Genomic DNA, 16,615 nt, shown 5'->3' with positions numbered 1-16,615 from the left:
ATGCTGTTTTGGTAGTGTAGGGGGTTGTGCTGGGGTAGATTTAGGGTTTGGTGTAGTGCAGTGGTGTTTTTGGGTTGTGAGGGGCTCATGCTGGGGGTAGTGCTTTGGGGTTTAGAGTAATGCAGTGGTGTTTTTATAGTGTAGGAGGTTTAGGGTAGACAGTGGTGTTTGTATAGTGTAGGGGGTCATGCTGGAGGTAGTGTTTTAGCGTTTAGGGTAGTGCAGTGGTGTTTGTGTAGTGTAGGGGGTCATGCTGTGGATAGGGCTTTAGGGTTTAGGGTAGTGCAGTCATGTTTGTGTAGTGTAGGGGGTCATGTTTTAGGGCTTAGGGTAGTGCAGTGGCATTTGGGTAGTGTAGGGGGCATGCTGGGGTAAGTGTTTTAGGGTTTAGGGTAGTGTAGTGGTGTTTGGGTAGTGTATGGGGTTGTTCTGGGGGTAGTATTTTAGGGTTTAGGGTAGTCCAGTGGTGTTTGTGTAGTGTAGGGAGTTATGCTGTGGGTAGTGTTTTAGGGATTAAGGTAGTGCAGTGGTGTTTGGGTAGTGTAGGGGTCATGCTGGGGGTAGTGTTTTAGGGTTTAGGGTAGTGCAGTGGTGGTTATGTACTGTAGGTAGGGGGCATGCTGGGTTCTAATGTTTTAGGGTTTAAGGTAGTGCAGTGGTGTTTGTGTAGTGTAGGGGGTAATGCTGGGGGTAGTGTTTTTGGGTTTAAGGTAGCGCAGTTGTGTTTAGGTAGTGAAGGCGGTCATGCAGGGGGTAGTGTTATAGTGTTTAGGGTAGTGCAGTAGTGTTTGTGTAGTATAGGTGGCCATGCTGGGGGTAGATTTTGGCGTTAGGGTAGTGCATTGGTATTTGTGTAGTCTAGGGTGTCGTGCTGGGGCTAGTGTTTTAGGATTTAAGGCAGTGCAGTGGTGTTTGCGTAGTGAAGAGGGTCGTGTTGGGGGTAGTATTTTAGGGTTTAGGGTAGTGCAGTGGTGTTTTTGTAGTGTAGGGGGTTGTGCTGAGGGTAGGTTTAGGATTTAGGGTAGTGCAGTGGTGTTTGGGTAGTGTAGGGAGTTGTGCTGGTGGTAGTGTTTTAGGGTTTAGGGTAGTGCAGTGGTGTTTGGGTAGTAGAGGGGGTACTGTTTCAGGGTTTAGGGTAGTGCACCCAACCAGCCACAATATATGTGTACAAAGGGGATCCTGACTCTTTTGAACACTCCCCCAATTGAATAATTTGGGTCAAGGACCCTATCACGTCCAGGACCTATCAGTTCCTTTCTTGGGATTCCTCATATACTTGGAGAAAAAGGTACATAGTTTCTCATCAATTTCAGGTGTGTGTGCCACCTTCGCCTTCAGTGAGGACCTAGGGCATTCTCCCCTCATCCTATTTCTGATCTCCCTTTCAAGGGATTGATGGATTTTCCCCACCACATACTCTGCCACTTTGGCATCAGAAGTCCACTCCACCGACCTAGGATGGTAAATTTGGGTAGGCTCTAACATGTCTGAGTGGACCCTGTCCCCAACCGGGGACTAAGAGGAGTGGGACTCTGGACGCCAGAGATGCCCCGAGTCCTAATCCTTATCGGAGGAGAAATAGTCTTCCGATTCACCCTCTCCCTCTAAGGGAAACCCGCAGTCGGGGTCTACAATTGTGGTGACAGCGTCGCAATTTACTGCAGGCGTCTCTTCCTCCTGGCAGGGTGCATGTTTTAGCATTCATGCACTCTTGAAGAAGGTCTCCATAAATATATCAAATCCTCCCAAGTGCCCCGCGTTATGCCTAACGGCCCTTTTATTCCCCATCTGGGCGCTACTGGGACCCGCCACCACCAGATCTGGGTCACTGAACACCCCAGGGATGCTTTTTGCCAGCTTATCAACCTGATCCCTAGAAGGATCCAGCGCCCTAGAAATAGAGAGGGCTTGGTCCACTGCTGGAGGGAGAAGTTGGGGGGCCAATCCTCCTCCACTTCCTGGTAGGAGGTGTAACAGTGGTCTTCTGCAGAAGACTTGATAGCAGAGGGTGTGAGCACAGAATGAATGCCCTTGAAATCCTTAAGGCAGACCCCTCGCTGGTGCTTCAACAGCTGGGCTTTCCCCGAAGCTGTTAATAGAATAGACTGAGGCGCAATACCAATTACCACCACCAGGTGGCGCCGGTCACTAATGTGGCCATGTGGGGAATCACCGCGTAATAGTGTCAAAATTGGGCGAGGGTTTGTCGGGAATCAAGTGAATTTACAATGATTCCCAAACACGCGTAAAGACTAGCAGGTGCGCTCGACGGAGCTGCCTCGCTGGGACCCGACATGCCTGACAGGATCTCACCGCGCACAGAGCGCACAGCGGGAGAAAATGCGAGGGGGTGAAGCGCTCGGGCAAGAGCCTGCTGCACAGGGAATATGAAACAATACCAAGGCAATAATAATAATAACGTGCACAAGAAACTGCTATACAAACAGCAACAACTTGAGATTAAGCCAAGTATTTAAGGAATGCACTTAACTGACGAGCAGGGAAGAAAGAAGAAGCGGAAGGGACGTCACAATATTATATACGATGGACTGTGATATGATTGGACTAAAGTTGCCTTGGAGACTACCCCCCCTAATGGTTCATGGGTTGTTTAGTCTTTTGTTTAATGATTGTTGTGTTACGTTTTCTTTGAACTGCTATGAAAATAAAGTGAAGAAAGATATCCATAATCATTGCCTCCATCCTGCCATATAAATCATTAAACTTTATTTGATCTGATTGAGAAACATAGATCATAAAAGTGTACATAAAACAGTAAATCCTCTTTCCTAAAACAATACAGTGAGAATTAATTAAAACCAGTAGGTAAAACGGGTGTTACAAAGCCTGGTTCAGAGAAACTACAGGTTAACCGAATCGGAAATTTCAATGTTTCGCAAGATCAATCTCATGTACTTTGTGCGCAATAAGCGGTCCAAGTAAGATGTAACACTCTAATACCTGACCCTCTTTAACTATATAAAACTGCATAAAATTTAAAAATAAAAAGTGATTTGCACACTTCTGTCATTGGGCTACATGAGGGCTACATCTGGGTGATATTTGTGCTACATTTGGGCTCTTTTTTCTCTGGTGGCAATCTTGGGAGACTGATTTGTTATGAAGTTTCCTAATTTCCTCATTTACTGCAGTCTCCTCAATAGGAAATGCTTTCAGTGTGTTACTTTGATTCCATCAAGAAGGCATTCAGATGTGTCACACATTTGCCATAAATTCAGAATGTTTGCACTCTAGTTGTTCATTAGATCACTGTAGTAAAGCTACTGCTCACCAGGGAGTTAACTGGAAGTCTACTGCTGGTATTGAAAGTGATTATTTCAGTCAGCATGTCAGAATATTTTAATGGAATAGAAGAGGATTTGAGATCCCACTTAAAACATGCCCTACATTTTCTTTCTGCAGCACTAACCATAATTTCTATGACAAAATGAACCCCCTCATTTTGTTCCTTTTTAAATTAAATATTTTAAGTGTTACCAGTTTATTCCAATCAAGATGGCTTTTGGTGTGCCATCATTTTGTCATAAGTAAGACTGTTAGCTCTCTAGTTGTTCTTTAGAATGCTCTGGGAAGCTGTAGTAGTACACAAAGGTATCAACTGACAGGCTGCTCTTGTTGAAATATAACAGGAAGATATTTGAGATCTCACTTAAAACATGTCCTAATTTTTCTTTCTACAGCACTAACCATAATTTTTATGACAAAATAAACCCGCTCATTTTCTTCCTTTTTAAACTAAATGTTTTAAGAGTTATCAGTTTATTCCAATTAAGAGGGCTTTAGGTGTGCCATAATTTTGTCATAAGTAAGACTGTTAGTACTCTAGTTTTTCTTTAGAACTCTCTGGGAAGCTGCAGTAGAACACAAAGGCATCAACTGACAGGCTGCTCCTGTTGAAATATAACAGGAAGATATTTGAGATCACACTTGAAACATGTCCTATATTTTTCTTTCGACAGCATTACCCATATTTTCCATGACAAAATGAACACCATCATGTTGCTCCTTTTTAAATTAAATGTTTTAAGTGTTACCAGTTTATTCCAATCAAGATGGCTTCAGGTGTGCCATATTTCTGTCATGTTAGCACACAAAGGAATCAACTGAGTCTCTGCCCTTGTTTGATGTAAATGTTTTACTGAGAATTTTAGACTTCATTCTCACATGACTGAGAAAGAAAAAGTGAATTTACAGAAAATGTGCTCTCATTTTAGCTTCTGGAGCACCTTCCAAAACTCTATGTGAGACAAGCATGTGAAAATAGTTTTCTCTCAAACATGATTCATGATATCACAGCAGAAGGTTTTTCACAGGGTAAAATCACCTTAGAACACACCACAATTCCTGAAATTAGTATGTTACCATCAACAAATAAATTCTAATCTAACTTAAGTCTGTTTTCACCCTTTCTGTTCTCCTTTTGGTAACCCTCAAAATCTTCGATTCAATACAATGTATTTCAATGGGGTACTATCATGTATATTGGTCCCAAGATGGCTGCCAGCAATTCCAGGATGAAGTGCTGACAGCCAATCAGATCTCACAATGACATGTGTGGTTAGGCAATGCCCAGATATTTATATTTTTTCTTTTTAAAATTTCTCAGGAACTACTGAACGGATTTACACCATTTAACAAAAAGAGTTCTTTCTGAACCAAGTGCTACCTGTTTGCCAAATTTGGTGTAATTCCGTTCAGCAGTTCAGGCTGTAGCAGCGGCTAAATTTTCCTATGGGAAATTGCATGGGGAAAACATGTTTTGGGGCCCCCCTTTTTTCTCGGCCCCCGCTTACCGCATCACCCCGAAACTTTCAAGATAGGAGCGGACCGGAGTGGGCCATAAGTTTTGAAAATTTCGCGAAGATTCATCAATCGGTGCAAAGTTATTGGGAATAGAATGTTGAGATTTTCCTATGGTAACTAGGTCCTAACTATAACTACCTACTGGCGAATGCCAGTAGGTAATATATATATATATATATATATATATATATATATATATATATATATATATACTAGCAGCCCGCCCCGGCGTTGCCCGGGGCAGAAGGGGGCTGGGGGCAGCATCGCAGCAGGAGAGGTGCAGCAGAGCGGCCGTAAGCAGCAGAGCGTACTTACAGTGTTTCTTTGCTCCGGTTTTGTTGGTCCTGGCTGCATCTGCCCACGCTCGTGTCCTCTGTTTCCCCCGACGTCCCGACTTTGAGGAAAAGGCTTCCGAGCACTCATGGCCCCCGCCCGTCCCTCTGCCCGTCCCTTGGTGCGCATCCGCGGCTCTGTCCGCTGTTTCCCCTGACGTCCCGATTTTGAGTAAAAGGCTTGCGAGCACTCATGGCCCCCGCCCGTCCCTCCGCCCGTCCCTCGGTGTGCACCCGTGGCTGCTTCACTTACCTCAGCCGCCGCTCCTCCCCGCGCTGCTGAGTTTACCGCTCCACTGCTCCTCCGCTTCTCGCCGCTCCTCACCGCTTGTCCGCCGCTCGCCGCTCCTACCCGCCTGTCCGCAGCTCCTCCCCACTCTCATGTCCGCCGCTCTTCCTCTTGCTCCTGAACACCGCTCCTCCCCGCGCTCCCGATGTCATCATGCACGTCGCGGCCGGCGCTACTTGCAAGGGACCACTTTTTTTTTATTCCTACATTTTTTAAAGAACGTATATTTTTTATTTTTATATAGCCTATGTCCTTCTGCTTGCCCCTGAGGTTTTCAAAGATGTCTTGGGTGTTTGGACTGGTGGTGTACTTTTCGAGTTTACCTGGCTCAAAGGACACAGTTCTCTCTTTATTATAGTAGTATATATATATATATATATATATATATATATATATATATATATATATATATATATATATATATATATATTATAATCTAAAATTGGAAAGTAATGCCCATTTACTATCAAATCTTGCATTAGAAACTTGTGAGAAAAGATTTTTTCTATGTCTATGTAAAAGCCAAGGCAAACAAAAAACGTCATCTGACTTCTCCGACCATCGAGTGGTGCTTTTGTATATAAACTGTCTTTTTTTAAATGCAAAGGTGTTGTGACCAAGGCGGTTTGTCCGCCGAAACGCGTAAAGCCATACGTATAGGTTGAATAAAATCCCTTTCGTGAAGCCCACGGAGTCAGCGCCTTTTCTTTCATCTGGACAAGTAAGGTTTGGAGTATATATATATATATATATATATATATATATATATATATATATATATATATATATAAATTGAATACATTTTTTCCAAAGTTACCCCCTGAGTGGCCTTTCTCCTGTTCTTCGCGGAGTGGGACCAGTTCGGATATTGTACGGGCCAGTCAGAGGCTCGTGAGAGGTCCCGTTACTACAAGAGGCTGGAAACTTCACTGACTTTCGCTGCTTGCAGCGACCACACGCGTTCAAGGGATTGAATCATTTCCAGCTCACCCCGAGGTGCACGCCAGCATTCTGAAAATACTGCGTAGAGCAGCTTGTAACCAACAAGGAGACCGAGTCACTGTGCTATTGTCTCTACGTTCCAGCAGGCGCACACACACCCGAGGTTGAACGTTGAAGGGGACCGGAGGAAGATATCTTTTCATCTGACGCAAAAACTCCTAATTGAATACTCCGCACCTTTTCCAGAACTTAAAACCTTTAATTACCATGAGGATTGTTTTTGCAGCAACTGCATACGAACACTTACCCAGTTGAACAGCATTCTAGGAGCTGCAGTTGTGAGAGAGCTGCAGTCGAGTTCTACCATGTGACCTGTGGTCAGCGGATTTCCGCCAAAAGGCAGTGCTTCTGGACACTTGGAAGGTGAGGGTGGAGTCACTCTTTGCGCAGACAGCAGCATCTGAAGAAGGCAGGAGCCGAAATGCAATATGCGCAGCTGTAATTGAATACATTTCTTCCAAAGTTACCCCCTGAGTGGCCTTTCTCCTGTTCTTAGCGGAGTGGGACCAGTTCGGATATTGTACGGGCCAGTCAGAGGCTCATGAGAGGTCCCGTTACTACAAGAGGCTGGAAACTTCACTGACTTTCGCTGCTTGCAGCGACCACACGCGTTCAAGGGATTGAATCATTTCCAGCTCACCCGAGGTGCACGCCAGCATTCTGAAACTACTGCGTAGAACAGCTTGTAACCAACAAGGAGACCGAGTCACTGTGCTTTTGTCGCTACGTTCCAGCAGGCGCACACACACCCAAGGTTGAACGTTGAAGGGGACCGGAGGAAGATATCTTTTCATCTGACGCAAAAACTCCTAATTGAATACTCCGCACCTTTTCCAGAACTTAAAACCTTTAATTACCATGAGGATTGTTTTATGCAGCAACTGCCTACGAACACTTACCCAGTTGAACAGCATTCTGGGAGCTGCAGTTGTGAGAGAGCTGCAGTCGAGTTCTACCATGTGACCTGTGGTCAGCGGATTTCCGCCAAAAGGCAGTGCTTCTGGACACTTGGAAGGTGAGGGTGGAGTCACTCTTTGCGCAGACAGCAGCATCTGAAGAAGGCAGGAGCCGAAATGCATTATGCGCAGCTGTAATTGAATACATTTCTTCCAAAGTTACCCCCTGAGTGGCCTTTCTCCTGTTCTTCGCGGAGTGGGACCAGTTCGGATATTGTACGGGCCAGTCAGAGGCTCGTGAGAGGTCCCGTTACTACAAGAGGCTGGAAACTTCACTGACTTTCGCTGCTTGCAGCGACCACAGGCGTTCAAGGGATTGAATCATTTCCAGATCACTCCGAGGTGCACGCCAGCATTCTGAAACTACTGCGTAGAGCAGCTTGTAACCAACAAGGAGACCGAGTCACTGTGCTATTGTCTCTTCATTCCAGCAGGTGCACACACACCCGAGGTTGAACGTTGAAGGGGACCGGAGGAAGATATCTTTTCATCTGACGCAAAAACTCCTAATTGAATACTCCGCACCTTTTCCAGAACTTAAAACCTTTAATTACCATGAGGATTGTTTTATGCAGCAACTGCCTACGAACACTTACCCAGTTGAACAGCATTCTGGGAGCTGCAGTTGTGAGAGAGCTGCAGTCGAGTTCTACCATGTGACCTGTGGTCAGCGGATTTCCGCCAAAAGGCAGTGCTTCTGGACACTTGGAAGGTGAGGGTGGAGTCACACTTTGCACAGACAGCAGCATCTGAAGAAGGCAGGAGCCGAAATGCATTATGCGCAGCTGTAATTGAATACATTTCTTCCAAAGTTACCCCCTGAGTGGCCTTTCTCCTTTTCTTCGCGGAGTGGGACCAGTTCGGATATTGTACGGGCCAGTCAGAGGCTCGTGAGAGGTCCCGTTACTACAAGAGGCTGGAAACTTCACTGACTTTCGCTGCTTGCAGCGACCACACGCGTTCAAGGGATTGAATCATTTCCAGCTCACCCCGAGGTGCACGCCAGCATTCTGAAACTACTGCGTAGAGCAGCTTGTAACCAACAAGGAGACCGAGTCACTGTGCTATTGTCTCTACGTTCCAGCAGGCGCACACACACCCGAGGTTGAACGTTGAAGGGGACCGGAGGAAGATATCTTTTCATCTGACGCAAAAACTCCTAATTGAATACTCCGCACCTTTTCCAGAACTTAAAACCTTTAATTACCATGAGGATTGTTTTATGCAGCAACTGCCTACGAACATTTACCCAGTTGAACAGCATTCTGGGAGCTGCAGTTGTGAGAGAGCTGCAGTCGAGTTCTACCATGTGACCTGTGGTCAGCGGATTTCTGCCAAAAAGCAGTGCTTCTTGACACTTGGAAGGTGAGAGTGGAGTCACTCTTTGCGCAGACAGCAGCATCTGAAGAAGGCAGGAGCCGAAATGCATTATGCGCAGCTGTAATTGAATACATTTCTTCCAAAGTTACCCCCTGAGTGGCCTTTCTCCTGTTCTTCGCGGAGTGGGACCAGTTCGGATATTGTACGGGCCAGTCAGAGGCTTGTGAGAGGTCCCGTTACTACAAGAGGCTCGAAACTTCACTGACTTTCGCTGCTTGCAGCGACCACACGCGTTCAAGGGATTGGATCATTTCCAGCTCACCCCGAGGTGCACGCCAGCATTCTGAAACTACTGCGTAGAGCAGCTTGTAACCAACAAGGAGACCGAGTCACTGTGCTATTGTCTCTACGTTCCAGCAGGCGCACACACACCCGAGGTTGAACGTTGAAGGGGACCGGAGGAAGATATCTTTTCATCTGAAGCAAAAACTCCTAATTGAATACTCCGCACCTTTTCCAGAACTTAAAACCTTTAATTACCATGAGGATTGTTTATGCAGCAACTGCCTACGAACACTTACCCAGTTGAACAGCATTCTGGGAGCTGCAGTTGTGAGAGAGCTGCACTCGAGTTCTACCATGTGACCTGTGGTCAGCGGATTTCTGCCAAAAGGCAGTGCGCCTGGACACTTGGAAGGTGAGGGTGGAGTCACTCTTTGCGCAGACAGCAGCATCTGAAGAAGGCAGGAGCCGAAATGCATTATGCGCAGCTGTAATTGAATAAATTTCTTCCAAAGTTACCCCCTGAGTGGCCTTTCTTCTGTTCTTCGCGGAGTGGGACCAGTTCGGATATTGTACGGGCCAATCAGAGGCTCGTGAGAGGTCCCGTTACTACAAGAGGCTGGAAACTTCACTGACTTTCGCTGCTTGCAGCGACCACACGCGTTCAAGGGATTGAATCATTTCCAGCTCACCCCGAGGTGCACGCCAGCCTTCTGAAACTACTGCGTAGAGCAGCTTGTAACCAACAAGGAGACCGAGTCACTGTGCTATTGTCTCTACATTCCAGCAGGCGCACACACACCCGAGGTTGAACGTTGAAGGGGACCGGAGGAAGATATCTTTTCATCTGACGCAAAAACTCCTAATTGAATACTCCGCTCCTTTTCCAGAACTTAAAACCTTTAATTACCATGAGGATTGTTTTATGCAGCAACTGCCTACGAACACTTACCCAGTTGAACAGCATTCTGGGAGCTGCAGTTGTGAGAGAGCTGCAGTCGAGTTCTACCATGTGACCTGTGGTCAGCGGATTTCCGCCAAAAGGCAGTGCTTCTGGACACTTGGAAGGTGAGGGTGGAGTCACTCTTTGCGCAGACAGCAGCATCTGAAGAAGGCAGGAGCCGAAATGCATTATGCGCAGCTGTAATTGAATACATTTCTTCCAAAGTTACCCACTGAGTGGCCTTTCTCCTGTTCTTCGCAGAGTGGGACCAGTTCGGATATATATATATATTCAATGAAAAAACCATTGGTTTTAGGCCATATATAGTTAGGGATTTGCATTTACAAAACCTTATTTTACTCGCATAAAACCATTGAAATTCCATATATAGTTATAAGCGCTAACTATATATCGCGCACCCGCAATCCACTGCTGATGATGTCACATATTACATCATTCATGACATGGTTAGTGACATCACTGATGACATCACTGATGACATCTCAAATGACATCACTGATGACATCACTGATTACAACATCCAGTGACTGTATGTTTCTGTAAAGTTAAAATATGTTTTACATATTGAAGAATGAGTGGATATATAAGTGTCTGGATGAAGGATTTACTAGGTGCATGACTGACTGACTGATTGAGTGAGTGATTAAATGTGTCTCACTGAGTGCATGGGTTAGTGACTAAACTGTTTTATTTTGTGCATCATTATATCTGTTGTTCTACAAACTGCTGCATATGTTGATCAGTAGCTATATGAGTAACTGTATGGGTTATTGATTGGTTGTCCAAGTATTTGTATGGGAAACTGAGTGTGTGTGTATGGGTGGCTGGAAGGTGTGTGACTCTGTACATAGATGTGTGAGTAGTTGATTCACTATATGTATAGATTCAAAAGTGCATGTGCAAACAGCTGAATGGGCGGTTGACTGTGCATGAGTGTATTAGTGAGTGAATGGATATCTCAGTGCTACATGTCAAATTAAGTACATATGTAAAACACAGTACATGTGAGAGTTGACATCTATAAATAACTGTGCATAAGAGCCAGTGAATGTGTGAGTGGCTGTATGGATCATTGTGAACATGTATCAGAGATTGTATAAGAGAGTAAAGTAAATATGTGTTAGTATATGTTTGAATAAGTAGGGTGTGTATAACTGTATAGTTGAGAAAATGGAGGTGTGATTGATTTTTGGCATAACTGACTAGGTGTGTGAGTAACTCCATGGATGAGTGACAGTCTGTGACTGTCTGTTTACACTGATTGTATCTAAGATTATATTAGAGTCTGAAGAGGTTCATGGTATTATCACATGAATGATATCATCAGTGATGTTATCAGTCATGTCAAATGAGATGTTTTCAGTGATGTCATCAGTGATGTCATTTGAGATGTCATCCGTGATGTCATCAGTGATGTCACTAACCATGTCATGAATGATGTAATATGTGACATCATCAGCAGTGGATTGCGGGTGCGCGATATATAGTTAGCGCTTATAACTATATATGGAATTTCAATGGTTTTATGCGAGTAAAATAAGGTTTTGTAAATGCAAATCCCTAACTATATATGGCCTAAAACCAATGGTTTTTTCATTGAATTTTCAAGGTTTTGTAAATGCAAATTCCTAACTATATATGGCCTAAAACCAATGGTTTTTTCATTGAATTTTCAAGGTTTTGTAAATGCAAATTCCTAACTATATATCCACTATAACCTATGGTTTTTTCAGTGAATTTCATTGGTTTTTTAATAGCAAATATGAAAAGCTTTAAAATGTCAAGTACGTGGTAGGTAAAAACATTTTCGTATTTATGCACGCTGATGTGCTTTGAACGCTGCCCCCCTCCCCTCTTTTCTCTTAGTAGTACTCTCTCTTTGCAGATAGTGAAGAGTAGTTAACGCAGGCCTTTACCCCCGTTGTAATCCGTCCTGCCTGCTTGTCTCTCCATTTGATTGATTTCATGAGGGCTGCAAGACAGCTCGGCTCCGTCACCCATCCCGCCCAAAATAACGACAAACCCTATGCAAATATTAAAAATATAGACAACACACCAGCAAAGAAACAGGGTAAAACATTTTATTAAATAACTATTTACATAACGTTGGTTTATAAGATGATGTCAGTAGTGGACCGATGTGTGAATAGGTCGGAAGCAGTACAAGGCGCCAAGATCCGGATGGAAAGTCCTGGATATTGGGTGCCATAGTTCAGAGTTCTGAGTTTGAGCCTTTTTCAATGCCTGTGCTTTGTTGTTTCCCCTCCATCAAAAACAAAAAAAAAATATAAAACTGTGCAAAAATACAAAAAAAACAAAAAATGTTTACAAAAGCAGTGCTTGTAAGACTGTCTGAAGCTTATTTCCACCTACTGCAGCTTCACTATTCTCAAAGTAAGTGAGGGTCGTTTGTGGACCTGACTGCATTTGAAAACAATGTTATATGGTACCTCCCTAAACCGCTTGATGGAGGCCCCCGAGGGGCGGTGTGATGACACGGACTCGGAGAAGACGCTTGGCTCCGACCCCCTCCCCAAGTCTTATAGCACTGGTGTAGCCTGAGATCGCCCCCGACATAGGCGGCCGGCTCCTGGGGTCCGGCGGAACTTTTTGCCTTTTGATGACTCTTCTATTCTGGACTTTGTCCCACAATCCGTTTGACCTGAAGACACGCTGTAGTGGGGCGCCCCTTTACCGTTTTAGTTGCCATTCCGCCCGCTTTTGCTACACTGTGCCTCTTCCGCCATTCAGCTGTTTACCGCCCGCTCTTGCGACTACAGCGTCTCGCTCACCATGTAGTTAAGTTGCTCCCGCTCTTGCGGTGCAGCGATAGGCGGCTGCCACAGGACTCTCAAAATGGCGGCCGGCTCTTCGGTTTTGGGCCTGGTCCACTAAAATGGCCCTGGGACACCTTGGAACTCGGACTCTTCCCTGATAGGGCTTGGGTCCCATTCTCGAAAGCGTCCCCTCAGCCGTGAAGATTCTACAAAAGTCTTGGGGGCCCCCGACTCCCGCAGGCTTCTGGTGGGGAGCGGCTGCCATGATTGCTCGTGGAATGGCCACGACGGAGCTACGAGATGGTAGTGCTCTCATGCTGACGCCAGCTTTAGTCTGAAACATCCAGAAACACTGTAGACTACCAATTCGATCAGTTCCGGTAGCGCCCCAACATGACCCGGAAGAGAAGAACTTGCCCTCCCCTCTTTGACTGATGGTTCTTGTTGCCTGTCCCCTCTGTTGTCATTTAACAGAACTTTTTGGACTGCTGAAAGGGGTTGTGTTCCGAACGCTGGTTGGTGGAGACATTTTGACTATATTCTTGACCTACGTTGTCGCGTAATGCGTTATATGACACGCCGCGTTAGCGCACCCGGAAGTGATCCGGGGCGCGGCGCGCAGCGCGTAACGTAAGCATAACAGGTCATGTGACTTGTTAATAAAACTTTTCATTGGTTCATTTTACTTTTGTTATTTTAATGATGAAAAGCTTGGTCATATGACCTAAAAATTACGCTTTTTATTTTTTTCGAACATTATTTTTTTTAATATTCCAGGCTAATGTACTTTCCCGGAAAATTTACAACTGTCCTGCAAGTAAAATATATTCCTTTTTCGAGAAAAAGGGCGTTTCTTCGTTCCATGACGGAGCCGTTGAGTAAAAGAGACTGAGCCTGCTGTCTTAGTCGCCGATACGCCTGATTATCAGATTCTTATCGATCACTTTATGTTGCAGGAGTGGAAAACACAACTGCCCTTGACCATTTATCTTTACTACGTTCCTACATATTATACCTTTTATCCGTCATGTAATTGGACTGCTTTATTTCACTTGCCTTTTACTGATTCGAAAACAGTGACTAAAAGTAAAAACTTTACCAATGTAAATACTACTACCGTGTTTGATTTAAAAACCTTTATTGTGAAAATGTCAGTATACAAATACGGGCCTATAACCACCTGGGCCGGCCACGGAGCAAACTGAAATCGTATATGATGAGGAGACATTTACACTGTAGAGGAACGTAACGAGCGGGCCATTAGGTTGCAAGAACTAAGGTGTCTAACAGTTGCGGAATCGGTGGACGTACATTTTGTAATTAAAATAAGACAGGGCCACTTACAATAAAATTTTCTAGATATACATTTGCGGGCAAGGAGTTACGAGTCCCATTTATACCGGCGCCATTTTAGGCGAGGCCGGGCAGGTCCAAGATATAGTCAAAATGTCTCCACCAACAATCGGCCATACCAGAACCCCTTTCGGCCCTTTATGCTACAAGATGGTGTCTTCCATTCAGAAAATATTGTTGGCAGCATTTTGAAAGGAAAGATAAATAGCCGTTCTCCTAGTGAATCTCACATTGTTACATTTAGGAAGAATGTTGAAGAGTAATATGTGGAAAATCTGAAGCCATTTTTCTACAAACTCTCAATCAGCCTAAGTCATGGGCGATCTTTGTCCACACCAGGGCAACAGTGAAGCTGCAGCAGGTGCAAAAGAGCTTTAGACAGTCTTACAAACACTGCTTTTCTAAACATTTTTTTGTATTTTTGCACAGTTTTATATTTTTGTTTTTGTTTTTGATGGAGGGGAAACAACAAAAAACAGGCATTGAAAAAAGCTCAACAGTGCAGGGCGCCTTGTGCTGCTTCCGACCTATTCACACATCGGTCCACTACTGACATCACCTCATAAGCCAACGGGGCACCCCACACTGACTTTCGGCGCAGCATTGTAGGATGGCCACACCAGTGCGGCAACTTGCTGGACACCCCCTCGGTGCCATCCGGATCTCGGAGCGTTCGAGTCACTGTACCGCAAGAGTGACCGGAACTCAGCTGGTCACGCCGTCTTTCGGCGCAGCATTGTAGGATGGCCACACCAGTGCGGCAACTTGCTGGACACAACCTCGGTGCCATCCGGATCTCGGCGCGTTCGACTCACTGTACCGCAAGAGTGACCGGAACTCAGCTGGACACGCCGTCTTTCGGCGCAGCATTGTAGGATGGCCACACCACTGCAGCAATTTGCTGGACACCACCTTGGGCAACAGTGAAGCTGCAGCAGGTGCAAATAAGCTTCAGATAGTCTTACAAGCACTGCTCAGAACTCTCAACTATGGCACTCAATATCCAGGACTTGCCATTCGGATCTTGGCGCCTTGTGCTGGTTCCGACCTATTCACACATCGGTCCACTACTGACATCACCTCATAAGCCAACGGGGCACCCCACGCCGACTTTCGGCACAGCATTGTAGGATAGCCACACCAGTGCGGCAACTTGCTGGACACAACCTCGGTGCCATCCGGATCTCGGCACGTTCGACTCACTGTACCGCAAGAGTGACCGGAACTCAGCTGGACACGCCGTCTTTCGGCGCAGCATTGTAGGATGGCCACACCAGTGCGGCAATTTGCTTGACACCACCTCGGTGCCATCCGGATCTCAGCGCGTTGTGCTGCCTTCGGCCTATTCGCACATCGGTCCGCTACTGACGCCGCCTCACGTGCCAACGGATTTTCTACGCTTTTTGTAGCCCTATGCCGCATAACAGGTCATGTGACTTATTTATAAAACTTTTCATTGGATCATTTTACTTTTGGTTTCCTAAAGATGGAAGGCTTGGTCATATGACCTAAAAATAACACTTTTCATTGGTTTAGAACATTTTTTTTCCCAAACGATGAAAGCCCCACCTTGTTTCTGGATCATTCAGACTGAAGCTGGCGTCAGCATGAGAGCACCACCATCTCGTGGCTCCGTCGTGGTCATTCCGCGAGCAAACATGGCAGCCGCTCCCCACCGGAAGCCTGCGGGAGTCGGGGGCCCCCAAGACTTTTGTAGAATCTTCACGGCTGAGGGGACGCTTTTCGAGAATGGAGCCCAAGCCCTAGCAGGCAAGCGTCCGAGTTCCAAGGTGTCCCAGAGCCATTTCAGTGGACCAGGCCCAAAACCGAAGAGCCGTCCGCCATTTTAAGAGTCATGTGGCAGGCGCCTATCGCTGCACTGCAAGAGTGGGAGCAACTCAACAACATGGTGAGCGAGACGCTGTAGCCGCAAGAGCGGGCGCAACTCAGCTGGATGGCCGCCACCTGGGGAGGCCGTTCACGCCGCCTCCCCCACGCGCCCCCCCCCCCCCCCCCCCCGGGCCGCCGCACGCAAATTTTCGGAGCAGCATTGTAGGATACCAAAACCAGTGCGGCAGTTTACTGGACATCACCTGGGTGCCATCAACATCTCAGCGCGTTCTGCTGCCTTGGGACTATTCGCACAACTGACCGCTACTGACGAGGCCTCCCCCCGCACCACCCGGGACGCCCCACGCCAATTTTCGGAGCAGCATTGTAGGATACCAAAACCAGTGCGGCACCCAGGCGACATCACCTGGGTGCCGTCCAGAACTCTGCACGTTGTGCTGCCTTGGGACTATTCGCACAAAAGACAGCTTCTGACCATTGTTGCTTTTTTGGGTGAAAAATGTTTAAATGTTTTTACAGTTTTTGTTCCGTTCATTATAGTTAAATGTTAATAAAGTTTTAAAATCTAACTTTGTTGGAGTGCTATATATGTTTAAAAAATCGGGTGAATGGGGCCTTGAATCGGATTATTGTCATGTGTGGGCTTTGCAAGTGTACTGCTACAA

The sequence above is a fragment of the Lissotriton vulgaris genome, chromosome 1_1 (assembly GCF_964263255.1).
Source record: "Lissotriton vulgaris chromosome 1_1, aLisVul1.2, whole genome shotgun sequence".
NCBI classification, from domain to species: domain Eukaryota; kingdom Metazoa; phylum Chordata; class Amphibia; order Caudata; family Salamandridae; genus Lissotriton; species Lissotriton vulgaris.
The sequence above is the reverse complement of the archived record's forward strand: the minus strand, read 5'-3'. Positions refer to the sequence as shown.